The 14,539-nt window shown below is 37.3% G+C and overlaps 1 protein-coding gene across 1 annotated transcript in view; it reads left to right on the top strand.

Annotated features, from left to right (window-relative positions):
* Window positions 1-14,539, top strand: part of phgdh (phosphoglycerate dehydrogenase) — a 722,740-nt gene that overhangs the window by 249,060 nt on the left and 459,141 nt on the right. The gene's annotated exons all lie outside the window — the stretch shown is intronic.

Below are 14,539 nucleotides of genomic sequence, written 5' to 3'. Positions count from 1 at the left end.
TTTAACAATAGTTTTTAATGCTAAATAATTTTCAGCCATATTTGGGGGGAATAAATAATAATACATTTTATTTAAATCAGGCTTTTCTAAAACTCAAAGCGCTACAACAATACACCAACTAATAATTATTTATTATAATACATTTTTTTATTATTTATAACAATAATTAATTATATACAATTATTATTATTATTATTATTAATAATAATAGATTTTATTTATTATGCGCTTTTTCTAAAACCCAAAGAACTACATTAGACAGAATAAAACACAAATTAATTAATATTAATTATAATACATTTTATTAATAATGATAATAACTTATTACATACAACTAATAATAATATTAATAATATATTTTATTTATAATGCACTTTTCTAAAACCCAAAGCGCTACAACAATAGAGAATAAAACACCACTTATTATTAATTATAATAATACATTTTATTAATTATAATAATAATAATCTACATACAATTAATAATAATAATAGTAAAATTATAATAATAATTGATTTTATTTATAATGCGACATATAATATAAAGCGTTATATAAAAAGGATGGCACGGTGGCTCAGTGGTTAGCAATGTCACCTCACAGCAAGTAGGTCGCTGGTTCAAGTCCCGGCTGGGCCAGTTTACATGTTCTCCCTGTGTTGGTGTGGCCTCTGGTTTCCCCCACAGTCCAAAGACATGCGCTTTAGGTGAACTGAATTAACAAAATTGTCCATAGTGTATGTGTGTGAATGTGAGAGTATATGTTTCCCAGTACTGGGTTGCAGCTAGAAGGGCATCCACTGTGTAAAACATATGCTGGAATAGTTGGCGGTTCATTCCTCTGTGGCGACCCCTGATAAATAAATGGACTAAGCCGAAGGAAAATGAATAAATAAATAACTATATTAAAAATCGTATTTTGTCATAAAGAATGCTTCTTTCTAGTACACAGCCAACAATGGACCTCCGGGAGCGCAAAGGTTGATGTGTCATCTCGTAAAGCTTATTTTTCAACCCAGTAGCCTTTTCAGCGGATCTCTGAAGTAAACAAACGCCCAGGAGCTATAAAATGAGAAAAATGTTTAACCACAAATTTTATACGTGCCAAATGCCACAGTGACACGCATTAAGAGCAGGAAATAGAGTAAAGGCCAAGCACTTCACAGCAGCCAAATGACTTTACCATGGCTTTTTGCTGTAGGAAATACCCATTCGACAAACACCAAACTGCAAGTAATTACTATAAAAAACCCATCACACAAAATATCCAGGAGTGCAGAGACAATAAATCTACTGATGTTATTAAATCACATGCTGACAGTGTGTTCGCAGTGTGCTTCCAATGTTGTGTATATTTCAGAGCTAATTATTATGCACCAGCCTGTGAGATCTCTTCGCTCCATGGATCGTCTCTATTAGCAAGTTCCTAGATCACGCTTAAAATGTCGAGGTGATAGAGCTTTCTCGGTAGCAGCTCCAAGACTTTGGAATGATCTTCCACTATCTTTAAGAACAGCTCAAACTTTTGAGTCTTTTCAGAGGTCACTGAAAACACACTTATTTTCTTTAGATTTTAATCATGTGATGTGAGTTTATGTATTTTGGTTTTATGTATATTTACATGCGTTTTATGTGTTTTATGTACAGCACTTTGGTACCCATTGTGGTTTGTGAAAGTGCTATAGAAATAAAGTGAGTTGAGTTTGTTTACAAGACCAAAATATCTGTTTGTAGCGAGTTCCTGTATTGATTATAGATTTGTATCTGATATTATAAACTTGTTATGTTGTTGGTTGGACTGGTAGCAGAATAATTTATAATATGCACAGGGACTATTTATTTTCAGTAAGTCAGCTCAAGCGTCTCCAGTGAACTGTCACCATTATAAAATCGTCGAGTTTAAAGGTGCAGTATGTGATTGTCTTCAGAAACATTTTTTGTTGTGCTGGTTGAAAGTCTCTTCACAGTCCTATAGTAATGATTAGAGTAAATGGTCTAAATGTATTTTTATATTCTGGGCAAAAAGCTAGAAAATGTTCATCCAATTAAAATAGTGTCGGGCCGACAATTCCTATAATACAGATAAGTAGCTCAAACTGTCTGTCAGCAAATGCAGATTTAAACTAATGTGCATATATGCCAACACTCCCGTTTTTCACAGGAGTCTCTTGTATTTCAGACACATCTCTCGTTTTGTTCAGTCTCCAGAAAAACTCACGGAAATTCACCCACCACCCCCATCCCCCGTTCCTCAGCTTTTTGGTACAGTACCCTGTTCGCCAACCTTGGTAGTACAGGCCAGGGACCCACCCTCTTCAGTTTGAAAAGTGCCCCCAGCCCCCGATTATACAATTTACAGAGGTATGCTAATGCACAGCAGTTTACTCGCAGATCCGCCAGTTGTGTGTACACGTGTTGTGGGTTCATGAGAGAGAGCGAGAGAGTCGACAGAAAAAGAGAGACAGAGTGCGAGCGGTAAAAACAAACTGAATCAAAACTTTTTCAAATCCTGAATCCATATTGGAGTTACTTTTGCACGCTGGAGGAAGGACGACACCATGGCTGAAGTATTTCTGTTAGACAGGTAATGTTCAGTTTTAAAAGTATTTTAGCTTCATGCAAAGCTGATGTAGATGTTGTTGTTACAAATGGGTTATATGCACAGAAGTGTTGTTTACATGCCTGGTGCTAGGGAGGGTGGGTGGAGAAAGAATTTGTGCCCCCCAAGTTATTATTAAGGATTAGTTCATCCAAAACTGAAAGTTCTTTCTGTCATTAATTACTAACACTCCCATCATTCCAACTTTCAGAACACACATTTAGATATGAAAAAGCAATTCAATTATGAAGATTGTGAAATTAAAGCTAGGCTTATAGTCTAGAGATCTGGTCCCAGCGTCAGGTCAGGGTGCACCCGTAGAAACACGCACGCGGCGGGGGAGGCGCACTCTTACCACACACGGAAGAATGGCATGAAAGCGAGCAGCATTTCATGTTTTGGTTAACTAATTCTTTAAATACAACTCTCTTAAGCTCTTAAGGGGGAAAAAAAACACTAAAGAAATTTGCCGTTAAATTAATTTTAGCAGAGACGCAACTGCCAGTCATTTTCACATTTGTTTTTCAGTTTGGGATTAATATAGAGTAGTCTAATAAAAATGACACTGCGCAGTCTCACAGTAGTCTACACTATAATTAATATTTTATTTATTATTATTAATATTATTAAAATGAAACTAAATTAACAAAACGCAGAACCCCTTTTGAACGTTTGCTTCCATTTTGACATCGACAAAGCTGTGTTGAAAAGAAAAAGCAGTTGTGAAAAGAAACATCCCATTATGCAGCAGCAGTCTCAAGTTAGGACTCTTAATGTCTTTTGAGTTAAAAGATGATCTGCCAGCAAAGTTTACAGTGTTATAAATGAAATAGGAATATAGTGTGTGAGTAAGTGGATTAACTGCGTTTTTACAAATGCCAACTGGACAGTATCACGAAAACCCCCCACTTATGATAGCCTAATATAAATATAAATTTATAAATTTATATAAATTTTTTAAAACTATTTTTTAAAATTACATTAGATTGTAACATTTAACTTTTTCCTAACACTGATATTAGTCGGGTAATAATAGGCAATACCTGAAGCAGGATTACTCGGGTTATACTGATTTCACTATCTTTTTTAGCAGTTATTAGGGTTGGGCCGATAGAGGATGCCATCGTCCATCGCCAATGACCAATAGACAACAGGATGCTGAGCCGGCATCGCGATCCATCGCCCCGCCCCCGTCGCAAAGCCGCTCGCGAAAAATACACACTCAGGCCCCGTTTGCACTAATATGTCTTTGTGTTAAAATGGCATTTTAGAACGAAAATTATCCACATCCGCACCGTTTCACCTAGCAATGCACATCACTTGACCACACACAGACATAGCCACTCACACACAGCCACACGCTGTCATGCGCTTGTCTGAGCTCCAGGCAGGGAGCAGTGGACGTTGGAGAGTTTATGAAGTATGTACCGCTGGATCGCGTCTCACTACAGTTGTTAAACGTGATATTCAGATATCCCAAGTCTTCCGGAAGTTCTGGGACTTTCTATGCATTTGTGGGACTCATGCCCGCAAATAATCGTGAAGAAAACGTGCGTGTCCCTCCCGATCCTCATAGAAGTCGAGCACCCTTCTCACCCTCGGATCCCTCCTCGCTCTTAAAACATTACCCCCCTACACTCAACCCCCCACCCTATGAAAAGCTGATGTGTTTACATGTCATTTGTGCATGTGTGTTTTTGTAAACGTAACATTCTGTAGTGCATTAAGTTATTGCCCATCAGGCACACAGCATCATAAGACATTAATATTGGGTTAGATTTAGGTTGTGATATCAGGTGACCAAAACTCAAGTGCTAACCAGCGTCTAAGGACAACGTTATTTTGATGTCTAATAATGACATAAAATGATGTTGATATTTTGCCGATTTTAAGTTGTTAGAAAGTGACCAAAGTCCAACATTGAACCAACATTATTCATTCATTTTCTTGTCGGCTTAGTCCCTTTATTAATCCTGGTTGCCACATCGGAATGAACCGCCAACTTATCCAGCACGTTTTTACGCAGCGGATGCCCTTCCAGCCACAACCCATCTTTGGAAAACACACACACACACACACAATGGACAATTTAGCCTACCCAATTCATCTGTACCGCATGTCTTTGGACTGTGGGGGAAACCGGAGCACCCAGAGGAAACTCACGCGAACGCAGGGAAAACATGCAAACTCCACACAGAAACGCCAACTGAGCCGAGGTTCGAACCAGTGACCGAGCGACCTTCTTGCTGTGAGGCGACAGCACTACCTACCTACAACACTACCTACGACAGCACTACCTACCTACTACCTACTACCTACCTACCTACCAACATCATATTTACGTCAAATACTGACATTTATTCATCAGGTTAGGCAACCAAAATCCAAAATCTGATAGACGTCATAGTGGTAACGTTCACACAACTTCAAGCTGTAACATCTTTAGACCTTGTTATTTGGCTGGTTTTAGGTTGGACATTGACGTTGGTCTGATGTTGAGTTCTGACGTCAACCCGATATTCATTTCCAAACATAATGCAACTTCCCCATGATGCTGGGGTACAACGTAAATCTGACATCATGTTGACGTCTTGTACCTGCTGTGTGTTTAAGGCCATTTCGGTCATCATAATTAAACATTTGTGATCTTCTCATCAGTGACATGCATCTAAACAGTCTCTGGGTCAATGCGTGTAAAGATTTTGGACATCTTCTTGGACACTTTTAATGCTTCCAAACAGTTTACTGCAATTATAAAATCACCCATGTCTTGAGGTAGCTCATTATGAGACAATTTTCCTTCTATGTGTGATTTAATTGGACAAGAACCACAGAACTTTTCTAATCCCCATAGACAAGAAACAATAAAGTGACTGCAGGTTGAAGAAAAGTAGTGGATTAAAAGTACAGACACAGCACTAAAGATATACTCAAGGGAAAGTAAAAGTTCATATTTTCCAAACTACTTAGTAAATTACTATTTCTGAGAATAACTACTTGATTACAGTAATTTGAGTTTTTGTAATGTTACTTTACACCACTGGTAATAGTGAAACTGTGCATGTTATCATTACTATGAAATGTATATTACTGCCAAAGTAATAGAAAATAAGTTAATAAATAGCCTAAATGAAAGTAAAAAGAGGGGCCAAAATCAGTCACGAGGTCTAGTGCCCCCCTAGGGTATTAAAATGCCCCCTCAGTTATGACATCCTGGCGCCGAGCCTGGCTGTTCAGCCACTGAAATCTTCGGGTGAAAGATTGATGTGACTATTTTCAGTTTCATAAGGTCCTTTTACAGCACCGATAATGTAGATTTTCATTTAGTTTCACAACAAAACATCAGTAAATAGAGCTACTCCGCCTAGCCTGCTTTACTGAGGCAAAGAGCATAGAATCACTGAGGCGACACTCTATTGCTATTTGGGAAACAGCCACTAGATGCCGCTGGTGTCACGTGACGTAAACTGTGCATAAACTATTAAATTAAGATTATTTAAAGTCATTTCGCCTAAAAGTTTCAAGAAAATAAGTATAGTTAAAATATAAACATTATGTCTGTAAAATAAACTTTTGATAGTGCTGATGATTGTGATTGTAAGAGTTGTATTGTTATCTTTCAGTTGGTTACCCCTTCAGACCCGAATTATGTTCCAAGTTTCTGAAAAACATGTGTTTAGTTCTTGAGGCTCTTATAAATGAGACCAAATTATAATAATAAAAATTCAAAACCCTTTAAGAATATATATATTTTTTTGTCCTTTTCAATGGACATCAGGTCAGAACAGTTGTACTTCCCGGACATTATACCAACATTCATTCATTCATTCTCTTTTCGGCTTAGTCCCTTTATTAATCTGGGGTCGCCACAGCGGAATGAACTGCCAACTTATCCAGCATTTGTTTTACGAAGCAGATGCCCTTCCAGGTGCAACCCATCACTGGGAAACATCCATACATACACACTCATTCACACACATACACTACGGACAATTTAGCTTACTCAGTTCACCTATAGTGCATGTCTTTGGACTGTGGAGCACCCGTAGGAAACCCACTCCACCATGGGTAGAACATGCAAACTCCATACAGAAAAGCCAACTGACCCAGCCAGGCTCGAACCAGCAAAAATACATATAGGATCCTTGGTATAATCTTGAAAATTATTTTCAAAATCGTAAACATTAAGAACATTTTTACTTTAATTTTGAGGTTTTTGTTGTAAAAATTGCACCTCATTTATAAAAAACTTTATCTTCATCTTCTTCATCACTTCACATCTGAGATATTTCCATCTGCTATATGCTCAAGAACTTTAAGATCTGTATATTCGGCACATGAAATTGTTTCAGCATTGAATTAGTACATCGATATAATTTTTTTATACATAAAAAGTTTAATCAGCATTACTGGAGATTTACTTTCAGTAACAGATTTTGAACCCATTGTACATCCTGATGCAAAGACATATTTGAAAAAAATCCTGATATAGAGCTTGCAATGTTACAAAAGATTTCAAACTTTAATTGTTAGTGCAATCAATCTTTTTTTTATTTATATAATTTATGAAATATTGGCAAACATATCAATAAATCTGATTAAAAACATTGTAAATGTGGCTTACGTCTGTGTCAGGAGTGAAGTGATGCCATGCTGCTTTTTTAGTGTAGTGGATTTTTTCAAATTACAACATGCTGAGCCTTTCTGCCATTTGATTGGATGACAATCGTCCACTCTCATGGACTGCAGGCTTTAAATAAGATGAAATGCTCAGGAACCACAAAAAGCATGGGCTGACATGTGATGTCCATTCATTGTAATGGATGCTGGGTCCAAAGGAGCTAATCCCTATTTTATCTGTGACGTATTTATAAGCAGGACACTTTTACCATAATGTTGTCTGCTAGACATTATTAGTTAAATGCATTGACCTCAGTAAAGATTTGTGCTTTTAGTTTCTCGGTTGTATAAAGAGGTTATTTAAAAGAAGTTTGACTTTTTTGAAGAATTTTTTTTAGGGATAAATGATTGACTAAGACCGTTTTGAGGAAAGAATTTGTGTTTTATAAGTGTGCAGCTCCATCTAGTGGATAGTTTAATATGTTAAAGCGTTCATTAATTTTCCTTTTGTCTTAGTTTCTTTATTAATCAGGGGTCTCCACCATGGAATGAACCGGCAACTTATCCAGCATATGTTTTAGACAGCGGATAGCCTTCCAGATTCAACCCAACAACGGGAAACACCCATACATTCTTACATTCACACACATAGATTACGCCTAATTTAGCTTATTCAATTCACAGTTGTTAAAGTTTATTTTATTTGCAGATTTATGTTTAAAGCTAGGAATAAATTATTTCCAAGATGTATACAAAGGTTTTGGAAGAAAGACAAGGGGGATATAACCTGAGAGAAGAACTAAATTTTAGGAAGTTGAAAACAAGGACAACTTTGAAAAGTTTGTGTATGTGTGTCTGTGGTGTAAAACTATGGAACAGTCTAGATTAGACTCTCAAAAAATATCAGGACCCTGCTGAAAAATCCAGTTTAAACCAGTCTAGGCTGGTTGGCTGGGTTTAGCTGGTTGACCAGGGTGGTTTTAGAGGGGTTTTGGCCATTTCCAGCCTGGTCTTAGCTGGTCAGGCTGGGAGATGACCTAAAACCAGCTTGACCAGCCTAGCCAAGCTGGGAGTCCAGCCAAAACCAGCTATATCCAGCTTAAACCAGGCTGGTCAAGCTGGTTTTAGTTGGATTTGGCTGGTCATTTTCCAGCCTGACCAGCTAAGACCAGGCTGGAAATGGCTGCAAACCAGCCTGGAAATGGCCAAAACCTCTCTAAAACCAGGCTGGTCAACCAGCTAAAACCAGCCTAGGCTGGTTTAAGCTGGATTTTTCAGCAGGGCTGCAAAGACAATAAAGAAGAAAGAAGAAAAGACACTGAAAGAAAGGGATAAATAAGCAAATCTATGCAGGCTCACTTGGTATTTCTGTGTGGAGTTTACATCTTCTACCCATGCTCGCCTAGGTTTTCACCACAAGTCCAAAACATGCGCCCTTGATCAACTGATATTGGCCATAGTGTATGTGTGCGAATGAGTGTGTGTTTTTTTGTTTTTTTTTTCTCAGTGATGCCTTGCAGTTGCAAGGGCATGTGCTGCGTAAAACATATGCTGGATGATTTGGCAGTTCATTCCGCTGTGGCCACCCCTGATTAATTAAGGGACTAAGCCGAAAAAGAAAATGGACAAATCTCTTTATAAATCCCTGCATAAATAAAACAATAAATAAATATGCAAATAAATACATGAGTACATCCACAAATCCCTGCTTAAATAAATAAACAACTAAGGAATAGTGCAGGCTGATAAATAATGAAATTTTTTTCATTATTTCTTTTCAATATTTTCCTATTTCTCCAACATTGGTGCAATGTACTTGATCATTTATCAGGCCGCACTATTGAAAGCCGGCATATAACCAAAAGCAAGATCATGTCGTTATAAATATTCCGTTAACAATATTTATCGAAATTTTTATGTTTACATGGTGTTTATTGAGATTGTTTGATCTGTATAGGCTGATCTTTGAAGTTTTATAAAGTTTCTTTTTTTTTTTTTTTTTTTTTTTGCTTGTAGCAAGGATGAACACAAAAATCTTTTTAACAGAATATATGAATAATAGCAGAATGATAGGCTGTTCCTAGCCTATCAAGAGCCTATCAATAGCCATAAATACGTAAGGCATACTCATTTTGTATGTGTGTGTGTGTGTGTGCGTCTTTTATCACTGAAGCCGCTTTCTTCAAAAACGAAGTTGCTTTGTCTGTGTGGCAATATTTCGGCTTTTAATCTGAGGCCTGATCTCTCGCTGTCACCCGCAGACAGACGCCACACAAGTCAAGTCGCAAAACTAAGGCTGGTATACCTGAAAGGAAGAATAGCTGAAGCCGAAATCTGGCTAAATACAGCGCTAAAATTAAAATGCATTAATGTTTTTGAGCCAAAATTCTATTTGTAAATATCTATAAACGCAATCAGAGCCAATATGGAGAAAATGTACCGCCTAATAATTAGCTATAATCATTCTAATAAAATGAAAACCAATAAAAAAAATAAATCATTGCATTTTTCGTTTGATAGAAAATATACAGAAACCAAATAAACAAAACAAAGGATGGCTTAGTTTGTATTAATTTGTTTTAATATTAATAAAAAATATGCTTACTCCATTAATATAGCTACGCAGACAACAGACAAGCCGTTCAAAAATTATTATTTCACTGTGTACAAGGTTATTGTTTATATTTTTCAATAAAAACTAAACGTAGCATGTCTCCCTATCATTTAAAACATGCAATTCATAACACACTAGAGCTGTAGGCCTATAAGCAGTGTGTAAACTTTCAGGGCGGTGTTGGTTAAAGCGCACCACGGTATTAAACTCCAATACATCCGAGGGAGAATATGTTACCCAGTTTTAAGAATAAAATGCATTTTAAAATAAGAACAAGTAACAAATAAAAACTGGTCCCGTGGACTTTAGCATCTGTTCTCTTGCCAGTGTGCGCGGCGAGTGTGTAGCGCTCTTTTGCAGCGCATCTCAACTCCCGGTTTGTGAGAGAGAGAGCGCGCGCGTAAAGAGCTCAAAGCCGGCATATAACCAAAAGCAAGATCATGTCGTTATAAATATTCCGTTAACAATATTTATCGAAATATTTATATGTTTACATGGTGTTTATTGAGATTGTGTGATCTGTTTAGGCTGATCTTTACAGAAGCCAGCCTGAGCAGCCGATCAGCGCGGTTCAAACTATAAGATCGGCGCGGTTGTTTAACATGGCAGATTTTTCCGTCCTTCATACGTGTAGAGAGATCGAGTTTATCGACATGATAAGGGAATTTGTCTTGACAATCCACACAGACGTGACTTAATAAAGCGTGAATTCATGTAGGATTTTACTTTTTGCTAGTCTGAATGTAAATCCCCTCGTCAGGCAGTGCTGGAATAGCGAAGTGGATCAAGGCGCGTTTGATCCAACGGTATTAAAAAAACAAAAATACACAACTTAAGATAAATGCTTGTATTTGTTGTAATTGCACCATGCAGCTTTGCAATGCATTCCCACAACTTCATGCATTGGGTTAAATTAGGCTGTCCAATCTGTGTTCAGTCCCTCACTACCATGATTGAAACCCTGTCAGGCAGTCAGGTATAGCCTAATACAGAGAGTAAACCAAAGCGCAGTGGTGCAATTATAATGTATCTAATGGTATTTAAATAAGAAATCGCGATACCCCGATTTGATACAAAACAAATTCGTCTTTAAATTTTAATTCGAATTAATCGGAAAAAAAAAAAACGCCTAGCCCTAATATGTTGGATTTTGCACATTTCAGTTCATTGCAATTTAATGTTTCCTTTGTGTGATCTTCGATCTGTTTGGTCTCTTTCTGAATGTGTTGTTTTATTCCACTAGGTGACATTACATTATTTATTTTATCTCGTTTTGAACAAAATAAAAAGCTTCTGTGTCTCATAAAAAATCATGTCATTGCATTAACATCAATATTTTGGTATTGATATTAATATTGATATTTCAGCCTCTCCTAGAGCACCAAATAATGTTGTGATCATTTCTTTGCTTTGACTTGAGTATTGAAATGAGCAAGCATACTGATATTAATATTGAGATTTTGGTCCCTTCACTCTTTAGGTGTGTGTAAATAACACACACACACACACACACACACACACACATATATATATATATATCCCTGCTTAAATAAATACACAACTAAGGAATAGTGCAGGCTGATAAATAATGAAATAATTAAAGTCACTACATGTATAAGTATACAGATACCCCAACACTTAATTCAAAGCACAAAAAGCCGGAATATCAAGCAAGACCAAAAGTGACGGATCTACTAAACCGTAAGAGGGCGGATTAATCGTTTGCATGCCTGGGTCTCTCTTCATGGCCCTCGGGGTGTGGTCAAAGCATAGCGGCCGGATCGTCTGTCAATCAAACGGCCAACTTGGGCGAGTTGTAAGTGTCCATGGGCCTTTACGTGTCCCCCAGGCCCGCCTCGCACTCCCACGTCCTAGTACACGGTATTGTTTGCCATTCTCGACATGATTTCCACACAGAAGGCGGAAAAGACAGGTCTGGCACAGCAATCCCCTTGATTGGTCGTTCGTTGCCGCAATGCATTCTGGGCAGCGCACTTCGCCCTTTAAAACGGCTACAAATGGAATAAAACTAAGATTAAAACAAGCCAAAATGACAGCACGTTTCTCGAGGAGATGGGTGGTGTCTACCTTTGCAGTCTAGGCGATGGTTGAAAATGTGGCCTACCGTCGATGAGAAACAGCGCTCCTACCGTATGTATAAAAGACAGTCTGCGAAGCTGTTCGATTACGGACCCTGGGTGCCAGGACGGCTGTTCAAATTGAGCTCATCCAAAGTGACCCAAAACAAGCGATATCAATTGGCAACAAGATTCGGCCTCAAGTTTCGGATCCAAATGCAGCCGATGGGGCCCGGGGCCACTTTTTATTTGTTTTAATACTTGTACCTCTTGTCGTCCTTGACTACAAGCTATGGTGGACAACACCTCCCAGCTGAAAAATCCATAAATCCCTGCATAAATAAAACAAGAAATAAATAAATGAGTACATACATCCACAAATCCCTGCTTAAATAAATACACAACTAAGGAATAGTGCAGGCTGATAAATAATGAAATTTTGTTTATTATTTCTTTTCAATATTTTCCTATTTCTCCAACATTAGTGCAATGTACTTGATCATTTATCAGGCCGCACTATTGATTGTTTCTATATTTATTTATGCAGGAATTGAGGGATTCCTCGATCGTTTCCTCGTCAGCCGGCAGAGGTCACTCTATAAAACACGGGTTTTTTTTCCGCGGCCGGTACGGCGACTCAGTGGCTCAATGGGTAGCGCGCTCGCTTCGCAACAAGAAGGACCCGGGTTCAAGACCCGGCTGGAGACCTGCACTGTTGCAGCCTGGCTCGACTTGGGGACCGCATCTCTGGACTATCGCTTTCATTTCGCAATTTTCTTTTGCCTTTTCATAATATCAAATTTATACATGTGTGTTCAGAACGTTGTTGTTAGTAGTTAACGACAGAATTATTTTCACTTTTGACTCAACTAATCCCTTATGAAAACTGAGGGGCCACGAATTATTTTTCCTTTTGCCCTCAAATATGACACGTGTAATGACAATGATGACAAAATTCATATGTCGAAATAAACATGAAAAAACACCAATTGCTTGCTAGGTTGCTATCGAAAATCCAGCATGTAATGCACATTTAAAATAAGGAATATTACACACAAATAATTTTAATACAAATCGTTTCATTGCAAAAACTCAAATGAAATGCATGCGTACGACACGAATGCACATTGAAAGAACCGGGGGAAAAAAACACTTTCACAATAACGATAACAAACCTTAATATTAGCTATAGAAATTCTATTAATTATATAAACAAATTTAAGAGCTTTACTTTAAACCACTTCAGCACTGCTGCATGTTTTGCTCCTTGTTGCTGTTGTTGTTCTAACATAATTTTGCCTCGTTGAACTCAGGAGAGTGCCCCGGTCACATACATCGGAGCAGATTGATGAATATGGTCTTTTTTTACAGAAAACCCTCCCAATTTTAAGAGGCATATGTCATATGGCTGGGCGATTTGGCAAATAAAAATCTAGACTTTTTTTTATAAAGTTTGACCGAATCAAGATTTCGATTTTTTTTTTCCAACATGACTGAAGTAACATTATCTTTATAAGTAAATTGAAAAACTATCTGGTTAAGGACCATTGTATTTTAATGGCCATGCCATATATAAATTGTTTCAATTAGGTTTATTTTTATTTATTTTTTGCTTGTAGCAAGGATGAACACAAAAATCTTTGAACAGAAAATATGAATAATAGCAGAATGATAGGCTGTTCCTAGCCTATCAAGAGCCTATCAATAGCCATAAATACGTAAGGCATACTCATTTTGTATGTGTGTGTGTGTGTGTGTGTGTGTGTGTGTGTGTGCGTCTTTTATCACTGAAGCCGCTCTCTTCAAAAAACGGAAGTTTGCTTTGTCTGTGTGGCAATATTTCGGCTTTTAATCGACTGAAAAGTTAATTTAGATGAGCCAATATTTAAAAATGCTGTGAAGTAACTGTGACGTGCGGCCACACATCGAATCTGAGGCCTGATCTCTCGCTGTCACCCGCAGACAGACGCCACACAAGTCAAGTCGCAAAACTAAGGCTGGTATACCTGAAAGGAAGAATAGCTGAAGCCGAAATCTGGCAAAATACAGCGCTAAAATTAAAATGCATTAATGTTTTTGAGCCAAAAGTCTATTTGTAAATATCTGTAAACGCAATCAGAGCCAATATGGAGAAAATGTACCGCCTAATAATTAGCTATATTCATTCTAATAAAATGAAAACCAAAAAAAAAAAATAAATAAATCATTGCATTTTTCGTTTGATAGAAAATATACAGAAAAAAAAACAAAAAACAAAAAACAAAGGATGGCTTAGTTTGTATTAATTTGTTTTAATATTAATAAAAAATATGCTTACTCCATTAATATAGCTACGTCGACAACAGACAAGCCATTCAAAAATTATTATTTCACTGTGTACAAGGTTATTGTTTATATTTTTCAATAAAAACTAAACGTAGCATGTCTCCCTATCATTTAAAACATGCAATTCATAACACACTAGAGCTGTAGGCCTATAAGCAGTGTGTAAACTTTCAGGGCGGTGTTGGTTAAAGCGCACCACGGTATTAAACTCCAATACCTCCGAGGGAGAATATGTTACCCAGTTTTAAGAATAAAATGCATTTTAAAATAAGAACAAGTAACAAATAAAAACTGGTCCCGTGGACT

This window comes from Danio rerio, chromosome 9, assembly GCF_052040795.2.
Source record: "Danio rerio strain M-AB ecotype USA chromosome 9, GRCz13ab, whole genome shotgun sequence".
NCBI classification, from domain to species: domain Eukaryota; kingdom Metazoa; phylum Chordata; class Actinopteri; order Cypriniformes; family Danionidae; genus Danio; species Danio rerio.
The sequence above is the reverse complement of the archived record's forward strand: the minus strand, read 5'-3'. Positions and strand labels throughout refer to the sequence as shown.